At 43.6% G+C, this 15,904-nt stretch overlaps 1 protein-coding gene across 2 annotated transcripts in view; it reads left to right on the forward strand.

The window, feature by feature from the left end:
* Positions 1–13,025: 13,025 nt before the first annotated feature.
* Positions 13,026–15,904, forward strand: part of CPAP (centrosome assembly and centriole elongation protein) — a 354,772-nt gene continuing 351,893 nt past the window's right edge. The window contains exons 1-2 of one of the 2 annotated variants that reach the window (XM_086935222.1): positions 13,073–13,163; positions 13,855–14,026. The gene's annotated coding sequence lies outside the window, so the exon portion shown is untranslated. Of the gene's footprint in view, positions 13,164–13,854; positions 14,027–15,904 lie in introns of both variants that reach the window. The other variant, XM_086935221.1, reaches the window with a different exon arrangement.

Genomic DNA, 15,904 nt, shown 5'->3' on the forward strand with positions numbered 1-15,904 from the left:
ATTACACTCTACTGAATACAACATACACTCCACATAATACCACTCAGTGCCACATAATTATATGCTACATAATTACACTGCGCTCAACGAAACAAACACTCCAAATACCACTCAGTGCCACATAATTACACACCACATAATTACACTCTACTGATTGCAACATACACTCCACACAATACCACTCAGTGCCACATAATTATATGCTACGTAATTGCAATGCACTCAATGCAACATACTGTAGTAATTTAAGCATAGACATCTTGGTAGTAAATATATAATCGGTTTATTTAGTTGCACAGCCGTGGAGCAGTAATCAACTCCACCGGCTCAGCAGTAGGCATCCAACTGAACAGACAGTATCTAGGCAACAGCTTGCATTCTGATCCCAGAATGCAAGCACAGAATATAACATACCTTGTTTCCTTCTTAAACAAACAAAACTAAACAATAACATACTTTAACAAAAACATATCGAGTATAATATTATTAATATTTGAAATAGAATCTACCTATAGCGAACAGGCAGACTACATTTCCTTGAGCTTTTCCTGACAGGTTCCTCCACATCAGAATCTGGAGTAGAAGTAGGTTTATTAAACGCCCCAGAAAATGAACTTTTATTAACATCGCTCATGACTTTAGAAACCTTATTGAGGTTCCACCAATGTCCCCCTTTAACTTGAACAGTATTTCCAAAAAATTTTAACACACGTTTTGCTTCACTAAATTTGATCTCTCCCTTCCTGGTATATAACGGAGCTTTGATTTTAACCATATCTCCAACATTCAAATAAAACATTTTAACACCTCTCTTTGTACCAAACCAATTTTTCTGTGTGGCTTGTGAAATTTTTACACTATCCTTGACACTTATCATAAGTTCATCAATACTTTTAGCATTCCCCAACAATTTGGACATCCAACCTGGCCTAAAAGAAGTATTTGCGTTTCTTCCTCTCATAAGAACAAAAGGAGAGACATTGGTAACAGTATGTGGTGTCGTTCTGTAAAACAACATCATGTCATCAAGAGAACGCTTGACATCATGATGTCCTGCCTTTGCCCACTTCACACAATCTCCTATAATGCGATTCATCCTCTCTACAAGACCGTTTGATTGGGGATTGTAAAGAGAACTCTTGATGTGCTTGATACCACTCCTCGAGAGAAAACTTTGAAACTCACAACATGTAAATTGTTTCCCGTTATCAGAAACTAAAAACTCAGGGTACCCTTCTCTCAAGAATACTTCATTAAGAAAATCAATTACAGATTTTGTACTAGCTTCCTTCAAGAATTTAAACTCAGGCCATTTAGACGCATAGTCGACTACTACTAAAATGTACTTGTAAGGACCGCACAATACATCATAAGGTCCTTGTATATCAATACCGACTTTATTCCAAGGCCTATCAGGACATTCCACAGGATTCAAGGGAGAAGTGAACACTTTAATGGACTTATCTGAAGAACTGCAAATACAACAGTCCTTAAACTATTCACATCAGTATCCATAGAAGGCCACCAAAAAGAATCACGAAGACGACGTTTCGTCAGCGTAACCCCCAGATGTCCCTCATGCACGCTCTTCAAAATTCCAAACCTAAAAGAAATAGGAGGAATAAGCTTGTCGCCTCTCATCAAAAGACCATCTTCCAACGACAATTCCTGACTAACTTTAGAAAATGGCTGAAGCAAAGGAGACAGCATCTTTTCTCGCGGCCATCCATTCGTGACTAATGCTTTAACATCCTGAAGAATACTATCAGAGTTGAAAGCTAACCTCCATTCCTCCTCAGAAACTACATTGTGATGCGGTATCTCTAAAGAAGCAACAAAACAATCCTCACAATCTTCATTGATAAGATCACTGAACTTAATCTCATCTTGTGAATTCTCACAAATAGGAAACCTAGAAAGATAATCTGCCCTCAAATTTCTTCCACCAGCGATAGGTTTTACATCAAAATGAAATTGTAACAACCTGGTCACCATTCTGAGTATCCTTGGTGTAGAACATTTACTCATACCATCAGTCAAAATATTAACTAAAGGATTGTGATCGGTAAGTAAAGTGAAATGTTTTCCCCAAATATAAGGACAAAACTTTTAAATTGCCCATGAGCATGCCAATAGCTCCTTTTCTATCACGGAGTATTGATGTTCAGCTCCTCTAAGTACTCGAGAGGCAAAACAAATGGTGTTCTCGCTCCCATTTATAACTTGAGTCAGCATTCCACCTAACCCAACTTGACTTGCGTCAACAGTGACAAAACACTCATGTGAAGGATCAAAAGGCTTAAGAGCCTTGCAAGTAATCAAGGAATTGTTTACACACTCCAAAGCACTAGAACACTCTTCATCCCATTTAAATGCCACACCTTTCTTCAATAATTCACGAATGGGACGAATTATAGTGGCAAAATTAGGGACAAATTTAGAATAATATTCACAAAGACCTAATAGTGATTTCACACCAGATTTGTCAGTGGGTTAAGAAGCGTTGGAAATTGCTTCTAACAAACCAGGTTTAGGAGTCACACCTTCCTTAGACACTACGTGACCAAGGTATTCAACACTTTCACAGGAAAATTCACACTTTTCTGACTTGAGATCAATCCCGTGCTCTTTGAACAATTGTAGAACTTTACCCAAGGTTAAATCATGAGATTCAGTATCCAACCAAAAAACAAGATCATCTTGAAACACAAGTACAGAACTCAAATCGTGTAGGATGTTATTCATAATACGTTGAAAAACTGAGGCCGCTGAGGCCAACCCAAAGGGCATCCTGCAATATTAAAAAGTCCCTATAGGAGATACAAATGCAGTAAGGTGTTTGGAAACGGGATGAAGTTCGACCTGGTGATAGGCACTGGCCAAATCCAGTTTAGAAAAAACCTTGGTCCCTTTGGTGGCTGCAAAAAGGTCCGAAATCTTGGGTAGGGGATGTGAATCAACCCAAATTTCTTTATTTAAGGACCTCAAATCCACACAGACCCTAAGCTGGCCATTTCTTTTTCGCGCAACCACCAATGGAGAAAGCCACAAGGATGACTCAGCAGGTTCTATGACTCCCTTGGGACACAATTCTTTGAGTTCATTTTCCAGATCAGACCTAACACTGAAAGGTACGCCCCTGAGTTTGTGCTTAATAGGCGAAGCACCTTCCTTAACGATGATCTTGTGTTTGAAACTTCTAACCTTACCTAATTTGTCTCCAAAAACAGACGGAAATTTCATTTCCCATCTGCTCTTGGAATCATTTTTGCACTCTACTACTGATACTTGTTCTTGTGAACCAGGTTTTAGCATCATTCCGAATAACCCTTGGTGAAACCAACCAAGGATATTCAACCCCTTGACAGCAATATAGATTTTTCCTTTTATGTGCCTCCCTTTGAAATGCAGGACTTCTTCAAAGAAACCAAGCAAATCGATCTTCCTTCCCTCATATGAAACCGGGGAACGATCAGGAAGAAGAAGAGGCATAGCTTCACCCCAAGTTTCATCAAACAAATCTTTAGTGATCATGGTGATTCTGGAACCTGAATCAACTAATAATTTAATAACTTTATCACCAACTCCAATGTCAACAATAGGATCACGACACTTGGAGGGATCTCCTTCAATAGCCTCAATAAGAGATACCACATCTTTAAACTCCTCATTTGCTTCTCTCATCACTGAAATAGTTTCAGACTCACTTTCACTTTCTGATTCAACAACACATGCTACAGGTTTTTTGAGTTTTTCCTCTTTAAACATACATTAGCATAGTGCCCAACCCTCTTACAATAATTACATGTGACATACAAAGCAGGGCATTTAACATTCTTGTTGTGCGCGGGATTTCCACACCTGATACAGAGATTGGAATTTGGTCTCGCATATTTGTTTGTTTTAAATTGAGATTTGTTGAACGTAGGTTTATGCTTGGAAGACACACTTTTCCCAACTTTAATGGCATTGACTCCATCATTAATTTTGTCAACATCTTTATCTTCCAATTCCTTTAGAGAACATAAAGAGACTTCGATGCTTTTAGCAATTCTCAATGTCTCTTCAAGCGATGGATCGGTCAGTGTTAAAAGCTTTTGTCTTATGCTTTTCTCCTTGCATTTGCTGACAAATTGATCCCTAATAAGTTGTTCCGTGAAATTTTCAAACATACACACAGAAGCCAACCGTCTTAAAGCAGAGATGTAATTATCTACATCTTCACCTTCACCCTGCTTCCTTTTGAAGAATTTATGCCTAAGAACTATAATACTTGGCTGCTTGTCAAACCTTTTTTTTAATTTTAAAACAGCTTCCAAATATTCATCAAGTTTGTCACTTTCATCAGGAGTTAAATCTGGTAAGTGTTTGAAGATAGATCTCCCTTCAAACCCCAGCGAGTGTAACAGCAAAAACCTTTTTCTTTCTCCACAATACTTTGTTGCACCAAAAGCTCCAAGATAAGTTTCGAAGGCATCGAACCACTACTCTCACAGAACAGGAGGTTCCCCAGGAGATTCTAAAAAAGAGGGAGGAGGGTTCACAGATTGCATTTTCAAACTTACCACAGAAGTAAAACTTATACATACAGACAAAACCTTTGGATATCTAGGAATCTAAATAAAGAGTGCAAATAACTGATTAACACAATTACACAAATATAACCGAAAGATATGCAGTAAATAAGCCAAATCCATTAGAAAGTACGTAGTTGAACGCAGCCAAATTTATAATTGCATTTAAAAAAACGTATCAAATAAAACTAAACAAACAATCCTCTAATTTGTTAAAAGATTTAATAAAACAACATATAGAATTGTATAGGCAGTGAATAAACACTCACATTGAAAAAAACAAAGTGCATCAAAACGATTTGTAATGCACAAACTGTGAATAGGTGTGTGCATCACCGATGAATATTTGCGCAAATACCAGCTTGGCAAAATACTGACGATGTGTATATCACCGATGGACACAGCTGTAAAAAGTTAGGTGTACAGAACTGATGAAGAAACTTGAGAATAAACTTGAGCAAGTGCTAATATTAGGCATGCGTATCGCCGTTATTGTAGTTCTGAATCCAAGAGAACAGCTGAAATGCACAATGAGGTGTGCACATCACCGATGCATAAACAGAAGAAGTGAAACGCAAACTAAACGTCTCCCTGGAAACTGGAACGCAGTAGATAATTATTCTACTGCGTCGAAGACGCAAGCGTCATAGACGTGCGCAAAGCGTATGTGAAGACAGCCTTCGCCAGCAGCGGGAAGATGGAGGACAGAACGCTGTTGTTACTCACATTCCACAAGTGAGTGGCCGTTGTGTCTTGAAACAAAATAAGTAGAATGGCTCCTCCGATAATTACTATTTTAATTGTTTGGAAATAAACACATTTTCCGTATGAGGACAAGGTGTCTTAAAATCTAAATGTCAACGTGCAGTGTAAGCACGGAAAAAGGCTGAGCTGTGCATAGAAGATGGGAATTTAGTAAGTAAATACGTCCTACCGGCACAAGTCGAGTCTTCGATTTTCTTCAGAATGTCCATTATGTGAACGAAGACGACCTCTAGTGTCTGTAGAAGAAATTTCGCATTGAATTTCCAATGATTCCCAAATTCCTTGCTTTGCACGCTTGGCTCGTTGAATGGGACCGTGTAACCTTCAAGCGTCGCCAATTATTTTGTAGTAATTTAAGCATAGGCAGCTTGGTAGTAAATATATAATCGGTTTATTTAGTTACAAGGCCGTGGAGCAGTAATCAACTCCACCGGCTCAGCAGTAGGCATCCAACTGAACAGACAGTATCTAGGCAACAGCTTGTATTCAGGATCCCGGAATGCAAGCACAGAATATAACACATACACTCCAAACAATACCACTTAGTGCCACATAATTACACGCCACACAATTACACTCTACTGCATACAACATACTCCACACAATACCACTCAGTGCCACATAATTATATGCTACATAATTACACTGCGCTCAACGCAACATACACTCCAAATAGCACTCAGTGCCACATAAGTATACGCTACATATTTACACTGCACTCAACGCAACATACACTCCCAATACCACTCAGTGCCACATAGTTACACGCCACATAATTACACTCTATCTATCGCGTCACCAAAGCATCACTCAGCACCACCACAGCATCACTCAGGGGCACCACAACATCACTATGCACTACCACAGCATCACTGAACGCCACAGCATCACTCGTCGCCACCACAACATCACTCAGCGCCACCACAGCATCAATCTGTGCAACCATTCAACAACAACTGGTTCAAATATGTTCTCTCAATGTTTCAAGCTTTATTACAAATGTCACAAAAAGTTGTTAATATTTCACTTCTGTTCTTGGATTTTCGTCACAATAAAATACAATGAACATAATCTTCACAAAAGTTATTTACAAAAGTTTAAGCTATTGCCATTATAAATTACAATAACTGTTATTTAAGTATTAATTATCAAAAAAATTAAAAGCCATTGTTTTTTGTAATATCAATACATCTAAGTCACGTAAATACAACACATGTGGCATTACAAATGCTATAGGTGCCACATTTGCAAAAGTTAAAACTATTGGCATTGTAAATGACAAAGCTATTAATTTCGCTATTTTCAAAACCAACACATAAATAAAAAATTTGTCATTTACAATACCAATAGCTCAAACTTTCCTAGTGCGAGACCTATTGCATTGCAAATGCTTGTTTAAAGGGGGCCTCCAAACGGGTCTTTATCTGGCTCTTTTTTGTGCCCTGGCATAGACGGTCCGTTTTTAGGTCGAGGACTGCGTCGCACTGCGTAGCAGTGGGCAGAGCTCCGAGATTTAATGTTTCTTAGTAGGGGGCTTGAACCCGCCCCTCTTCTCCATTGGCTGGCTTCCTAAACTGAGGCCAGCCATTGGAGGGCGGGGCGTCACTAGGTTCAAGCCCCGTCTTTTTCGGATTGTGGGGTGTGTTTTTTGTGTTCTTTCTCTCCCTGACGTCATCCGTCCAAAACACGGCCCCAGCCTGAAAAGGACGGGGCTTACACACAAAAGGCACGGCGAGCGCTTGGTCTTGCATGTTCTCTTAATTGCTGCATACCTAATTTATTTCCGCAATAAGGCACGCAAGGATGCCATCGTGGAATGGAGCAGACTATATAGTTCAGCAAACGAAGCAATGGGGTGCACGTAAAAGTAATAACTTAAAGGCAGCCCTGGAGAGAAATTACGATTTACGTTCACAAACTCAACTGAACATGTGTAAAAAATTATTTTATTTAGTTCTAATTCTTTATGAAGTTACGAACATGAACTAGTTTTTCAATCATCGTAGGAAGCACATAAATATAATAATACTCAAAGGTATAGCGCCAACCTTATAATTGGCCTAGAAGCTAGAATCTACAGCTTCCTTAACCAGAAAATGTTGGTTATCTACAGAGGGTTAGTCCGAGTTGTGTATAGGGACAAAGCTGCCGATTTTTGGCGTTAGGGAATCAGGTTCGAATCTTGGCGTTGGTTCGACAGCCTCTGATTCTGGACAAATCTCTTAGCGCCTAAAAAGAAGAAATAATGTGACTTTGTGTAACGTAACTGGTCCTCGTGTAAAGCGCTCCGATATCGTCGAGTCCGCGCTGTATAAAACTGTTAAAAAATAAAATATTTACAAGCGTGGCCACCAGTATGAATCTTATACCAACCAGACAACAGGTAACTTATAACAGCACCAGAATGCACATGTCGCACTCGAACTCAACACATCCCCGCAGCATCTATGTGCGAGTGAGTTGCAACCGTCCAGCAATGGTCATGTGTCCTAACAGCATCAGCATGCGTTTGTCATTTCACAAACACAACAACGGATGCAACGTACTCGGAAGCAGCCACCCTGTTAATGGAAATAGCCCTCAAAGTCCGAGCGAGTAGCCGTTCGCTCTCACGGATTGCACTTGGGTGGGCAGATATGGCTTTGCAAATCACATATCTGAGATTCATGGTCATGTTCTCTTAGGGAGAATGGTCCCTCAAAGTCCATGGTGTCTTCTGCACTGTCACTATCACAACTGGCATTTCACACAAGTTGAGTGTCAGGTGACAGATTGCTTGCACAACTGCTGTCTTCTTCTCCACGTCCGCTCTCAGCAGCTCTGAGTCATACGTATATAAGGTGTGGTCCGTCCTTGTGATATTGTTTTTAATTTCTCCAGAGTTTATTGAAATCATCCACCACCACATCCACCACCACCACCGCCACATCCACCACCTCCACCACCGCATCCACCACTGCATCCACCACCACATGCACCACCCCCACCACATCCACCACCACATCCACCACCACATGCACCACCCCCACCACATCCACCACCACCACCACATCCACCACAACCACCACCACATCCGCCACCACCACACCCACCACCACCACTACTTCCTCCACCACCACCACACCCACTTCCACATCCACCACCACCACATCCACCACATCCACCACCACATCCACCACCACATGCACCACATACACCACCACATCCACCACCACATCCAGCACCACCACCACATCCAGCACCACCACATTCACTGCCACCACATCCACCACCACCACCACATCCAGCACCACCACCACATCCACCACCACTACATGCACCACCACATTCACCGTCACCACATCCACCACCCATCCACCACCACCACCACATCCCCCAACATCACATCCACCACACCCACCACCACCACATCCAACACCACCACCACATGCATCACCACATCCACCACCACCACAATCCACCACCACAACCATATCCACCAACACCACCACATCCACCACCACCACCACATCCACCACCACATCCTCCACCACCACCACATCCACCACTACATCCACCACCACCACATCCACCACCACCACATCCACTACCACCAAATCCACCACCATCACATCCACCACCACATCCACCACCACTGCATCCACCACCACCGCATCCACCAGATCTACGTGTGTGCCTCTGTGTGTGTGTCTCTACCACCACCACATCCACCAACACCACCACAACCACCACCACCACATCCACCACCACCACATCCACCACCACCGCCACATCCACCACCACCACCACATCCAGCACCACCACCACATCCAGCACCACCACATCCACCACCACATTCACCGTCACCACATCCACCACCACATCCACCCCACCACAATATCCACCACCACCACATCCACCACCACCACATCCAACACCACCACCACATCCACCACATGCATCACCACATCCACCACCACCACCACAACCATATCCATATCCACCAACACCACCACATCCACCACCATCACATCCACCACCACTTCCTCCACCACCACCACATCCACCACTACATCCACCACCACCACATCCACTACCACCAAATCCACCACCATCACATCCACCACCACATCCACCACCACCGCATCCACCAACCCCACATCCACCAGATCTATGTGTGTGGCTCTGTGTGTGTGTCTCTACCACCACCACATCCACCAACACATCCACCACTACCACCACATCCACCACCACCACCACCACATCCACCACCACCACCACATCCACCACCACCACCTCCACCACCACCACATCCACCAACCCCACATCCACCACCACCACATCTATGTGTGTGGCTCTCTGTGTGTGTGTATGTGTGTCTCCACCACATCCACCACCACCACATCCACCACCACATCCACCACCACATCCACCACCACATCCACCACCGCATCCACCACCACATGCACCACCCCCACCACATCCACCACCACATTCACCACCACCACCACATCCACCATCACCAGATCTGCCACCACCACCACATCCACCACCACCACATCCACCTCCACCACCACATCCACCCCCACCACCACATCCACCCCACCACCACATCCACCAACACCACATCCACCAACACCACATCCACCAAAACCACATCCACCACACCCACCACCACCACATCCACCACCACCACATCCACCCCCACCACCACATCCACCCCCACCACATCCACCCTCACCACCACATCCACCCTCACCACCACATCCACCCCCACCACCACATCCAACACCACCACCACATCCACCAACAACACCACATCCACCAACCACACCACATTCACCACCACCACATCCACCACACCCACCACCACCACCACATCCGCCACCACCACCACATCCACCACCACCACCACCACATCCACCACCACCACCACATCCACCACCACCACATCCACCACCACCGCATCCAGCACCACATCCACCCCACCACAACAGGCCTGGCTAGTTGTAGGTGTAATGTTACTTGTTGTATCATATATCTGGTTTCTTTTTCCCTCAGCGCTACCTGGGAGAGCAAATATTTTTGCTCTTTCTTTGTGTGCTGTTTTCCCCTAATTTCCCTAAGCTAATTCGTTGCTTTCCTCACTCCTACCCATCAAGAGAGTGTGTGTTCACCCGTGTATGTATGTGTGTGCGCACGTATATACATGTGTTTTCTAATTATTTGATCCCCCAACCATTCAATGTTGCTGCAAAAACTCTGAGGTGCAGACGTGAATGTGCATGCATGTGTATATGTCATCATGCTGAGGTAGCCGTAGCGTCAGGATGCAGAAATGCTCTACACAAGCATTTGTTACCATATTGGGACTTTCTTTTTAGTTTATTTTTTAACTCTTCCGCGTTGGGAATTAAGCTTTTTTGTTTGTGGTTACTACACAGCATTGGCAAACAGCAACTGGCTTGCTAATGCTGTCTATATATCAACTTCTGCCTCACATTTGCTGTTTATAAGCACTGTAAATAAGAGATTATAGTCTTCTCAAACTCATTGCTGCGAAGTTTATTAACATCAGAAAAAATAAATGAGTTGATCGATTCAGCCACATTCTAAACCTAGATCTCCAGCTGATACACAGATCTCATCAGCGAGTACGTAACTCACTGACCTGTCCAAGAAGCATTGCTCTTATGTATAACACTAACTCCCCAGATTCTTAGAGCCTTTAAAAACTGATGTTAATATGCCCAACTGAATGATGCTCATTTTATCAGCACTAGAAAGATAAAAGCATGTGCCAGCTACACCAGGATTAAAAACCAACCTAAAAGTTAAACACCAATGTCAACAGTAAGTGCGTCGGTTTGTGAACATATATATTTTTAATATTTTACAGTATCCGGTTTCCACAAAATTTGTCAGGGCCAAAGTGCAGGATTAAACAAATCTGTACATTTCCATTCAGTTGATCGTTTGCTAATGCCTGGTACTCATTTTAGGTTTCACCTGTATAGCGCTTGCATTGTGCTTGAGAAAACGATTGTGTTTAATATAAACTTACAAGGGACTTATATCCTGCCTCACTCTCTCACTATATAATACTCACTCTTTCACTTTTTACTACTCGCTCTCTAATACTTTCTTTACTAATAACTCTCTCCTACTCACTATCAACTACTCACTCTACTACTCACTCTGTGTGTGGGTGCTAATGCGATAGGTCTCGCATATGCAAACGATTAAACTATTGGTAATGTAAATGACAATGACATTTATTTATGATTTAAAAAAAAAAGTCATGAGCAATGCTAATAGCTCTACCTTTAATAATGCAGAGACCATTGCATTGTAAATGCTTGTTTTCCATTCTGCAGTGACAGCAGACACATCGATGTGCTTGTGCGCCCACTGCTCACTAGTGGAGAAGTTACGGCATGACGTCATGTCAGGTGAGTGTTGTAGGGGAAGGGAAATCGTTCAAAGAGAGTCATTTTCTCTTTGGATTTCCCTTCTCTTTTTGAAACTCAGGAGCAGCAACATTGTTGTGGTGTCAACCAGGGCTTTAAGTCGAAGCTGCTTTTTCAATCTATACTACTAGTATAAAGAGAGAACAGAAACCTTTTGGCAAGGTAAACACAGGAACCACAGCGCCAATCCACACACCCAATACATTGTTGGAATCCTCAGGGTGTGTAGATGGACATAGGCGACATAAAATAAAAATAAAACGTAAATTAAAAAAATTAAAATTTCAAAACAAAGTAGTCTCCTAAAACTAGCACCGACCGCGACCTAGACGTGATGGCGACAGGCGGGGAGGAGCGGTGACCAGCGGCGAGGAGTGGCGGTGAAGTCCGGAGCGGGCAGCTCAGGTAAGGCAAAGGCAGGCGGGAGGCGAGAGGCGGTCTGGGTAATGTCGGGGCGGGCGGGGGGTGGCGGCGAGGCGGGAGGGATGCGGTCTCGGCAATGTCGGGGCGGGCGGGCGGGAGTGCACAGAGGCATAAAATGCTTCCCCCAGCCCCCTTCTGCCCCGGGCAACGCCGGGCCGGGCTGCTAGTATTATATACAAGCCATAGTTGCATTGACAAAGCCAATAGTTGTGACTTGTTGTAGGTATGATGTTACTTGTTGTATCATATATCTGGAAACAATGACAGAAACGGCACAATACAAGTCGGGTGGCACACTGTGCTAAACACAGATTTTTAGCTTAAGTGTTTTTAAGCCACTCCATTAATTACATTGGCCACGCCCCTTTGAGAGGACCCCCCCCCCCCCCCCAGTTGTTTTCATCTCACTTAAAGCCCTGCCATTTCCTCTTCCCATGCACAATGATTAGGCTGTTGACACCAGCGATTGTGCATGAGAAGAGGAAATGATATCCTGTTTAGAGCGGGATAGGATAGGATTGGCTTAACTTGCTGTGCGGTGGAGTCTGTCTCGGCTCCATTAGATTAGGCCCTAATCTAATGGAGCCGAGACAGACTCCGCCGCACAGCAAATTAAACCAATCCTATCCTATCCCGCTCTAATCAGGATATCACCCGCCGCCTGTTTTGAGGGTGGCTTACGTAGAAACCCAATTCTTACTCACAGCCAATGAACGCTTCGTCCTTCTATGCGCTGCACTAGGATTGGTTAAGGTGCCGCCAATGCGCCAATCCTAGACCACCAAACACATTACTGGTCTCTCTATTCACGGACGACTCTCTGAATAGTTTCAACTGCGAGATTGGTTGTTTTGCGACCCGGAAGTGCTGAAACTACAAACAAAAGCCCGGTTAAAAGATCAACAACGGGCAACTGTCATTAGACTAAGTTCATTGACGATTCGATTAACAGGTACAAGCAGTTAGGTAATTTACTTCTGTGAAGTCGGATGAGTTTATCTATATTGGTTTGGGACAAACGTCCCTCGATTCTCAAGTTGTTATAAAACAAACGTTGACTGACTCCTACAATAAGTTGTTAAGTATTGGATATGTTTTTCTGTAGTGGTCGAATGCCCTTGTTTTTTGAAGGGTGAGACCGAAGGGCCTAACCGTATACTCTTCTGATTATAGGCATGCCTATATCGCCCGGTATGAGTATTGATTGATGTTTAAACCAATTGATGGTAGCCAGGGCTTTTGGGTTTCCGCATGTATGTTACGAGTGCTGTCACTCTGATATGACCTTGCATAGTGTTTCTTGGTGACCAGTGCTGTAGTGCTCACGGTGATACGAAACTATATTGTATGTCATGCAGTTGGCAGTGTGTGAATGTTGTTAATGTAGAGTGTGATTAGAGCGATGTGCTTCCACTCTCCCCCAAATTGTTGATCTGTGATGTGCTCAATATGTGTGCAGAGTTCGGCGATTACCTTGAGCGAGGTTTCTGATTGTCGCCACAATTTGCCTTATTCATAGTAGTCGGAACTCTTATCTCGCCGAAGCTTTTGGACTGCCTTCATGCTGCTCTAATAGCCCAAAGCAATTTAGTAATCATTGAACCACTCGAGCCCTGCATGATTTTGGGTCATTTTTATTTCAGATTGTATATTGTGGCTCTTGTCAGTTGCCAGCGCCACTTGACTGTGTTTGGGTCGCAGCCACGCTTACTCTTTCTTAACCACTCTATCCTGATCTGCTGAGAATTTGACTGTTATCCAAGCCCAGAAATCTTTTGAGATAGCAGGACCAACACCCAAAAAACTTGGACGGAGGTAAGCAGGAGAAAGTCAGTGGGTAGTAATTACAAAAGCGAGTGCCACAATACGAAAACATGGAACACTAAGGGAAAATAATGAGTAGGAGACCTCATTCATAGGTATTTCCTGCACATTTTGAGGTCTGGCTTGATAGTGCAGCTGTTGTCTGAGCTTATGTGATCCACCTAAAAATGAGCTTTCAGGAGTTTTACTGAGAGAGGCTTTGGCTCCACTTACATGTTGCTGTACAAGAATACATTGTCTGAATACATGGGCAGAAGTTTTGTGCTTCTACAGAATAAGTGCTTCCTCATCAAGTAGCTGTGATTATTTTGTTTATCCAGCTGCCTGAGCCAGCAGCTGTGTGGTTGCATAGAGAAGGCTCACTAACATGCATAAAGTATTGGTTTTAAGGACATTCACATGGCACTGTAAAATAAAGATGGCAGAAGAGCAGTCATGAGAAATGTATTGTTGATTTCCAGTCCCAGTACCCCCCTTTCTTCTCCATCATTAACTTTAGAGTGCAGTTGTGCGTTTGAGAGCAGTATGAGATTCCCAGGGCCACACTAACCTAAATGCATGTTTAAGTTTGACTTACCAGCGCAGTTGTCGCCAGATTATATGAGATCAACAGAAAACCAACACTCGAAGTACTTCTGAGCAAGGGGCTTATGCTCCACACACTCATGGGTTCACTGGAGTACTAGCTTTGATAGATCTGAAATTAAGTGCTTTCACTGAAAGGGTGCTTGTATTTAATTTTTGTGCCTTTGGCAGGGCTTGCACTCAATCCATCAAGACATCCTTGGATATGGTGGCAAGCAAATGATCATGGCTAAAAGTCTGAACTGATTATTGTGAGAAGTTGGCCTGATATATGATGCTCACTAGTTCTAGTGATCACCTTGTATCCATCCAAACAACCCTTATGGTGATTGGTTGTAAGTCAACCTTATAGACCAGCTATCCTAATGGTAGCATGGACAAAGCAGTCTTAGGCTAAACTCTTTTGGCATGTGAAGCCAGCTGTTTTACCACATATAACCCCTTGAATACCAAATGAAAGGACACCACACAGGTAGTTATGAAAATAAACAAGATATTTATTAACAAACATACAGCTCTGAACTCTTTATGAGATCAGAGGGCTAAGCACATGACAAGACTCTTAGGAAAAATAAGTTAAGTTGCACGAGTTACAATGTTGCCCTAGGGGCGCAACAAACCATATACTAAACAAGTGGTATAAGGAAGTCGATAGGAGGAATGGAGCTGTCCAGAGGCTGTAGGATCGCTGGGACTACGCTATCCTAACTTTAGGTAAGTAATAGGAGGCCCACGGAACGCGTGTGCAGAGTGTGAACTCACACGCGAGATGCGTAACAACGTCTATGGACAGTACAGTTCAAGAAAAAGGTGAGTACGGACAATCCTGACTAGTTAGGACTAAAACGACTGTGAATCTGGACACTAGGAGAGTCAATCTACCCTTTAGCACCGAAATGCTCTTGTTACCTCACCCACAGGCTGCGGGTGCAAAGGTGCGAAGTCGTGTCGGGTTTCTGCGATGAAGTCTATGGAGCCTTGAAGAAAGATGCTGCAGGCGACCAGGAGGAAGATGTCCGGTGCGACCCAAGGGTGGATCGAGGAAGAAGAGGACCTGAAAGCAGAGGGGACAGTGTTCAAAGTCACTAGCCAGTGACTGGAGTGGAACCAGGAAGGAACCAGAGGCTGTCGTCGCGATCAGGTGAAGAGTGGACGCTTGACTCTGCAGCCACATGGACCAGGTGGTGTCTTCGACGACCAGGATGGAGGCACGAGCTGTCCCACGCAGGCTATCGCTGTCGGCGGTGTCGGATCCGGATTTGGAGTCAACAGGCCTTGACAAAG

Source organism: Lissotriton vulgaris, chromosome 8 (assembly GCF_964263255.1).
Source record: "Lissotriton vulgaris chromosome 8, aLisVul1.2, whole genome shotgun sequence".
NCBI lineage: Eukaryota > Metazoa > Chordata > Amphibia > Caudata > Salamandridae > Lissotriton > Lissotriton vulgaris.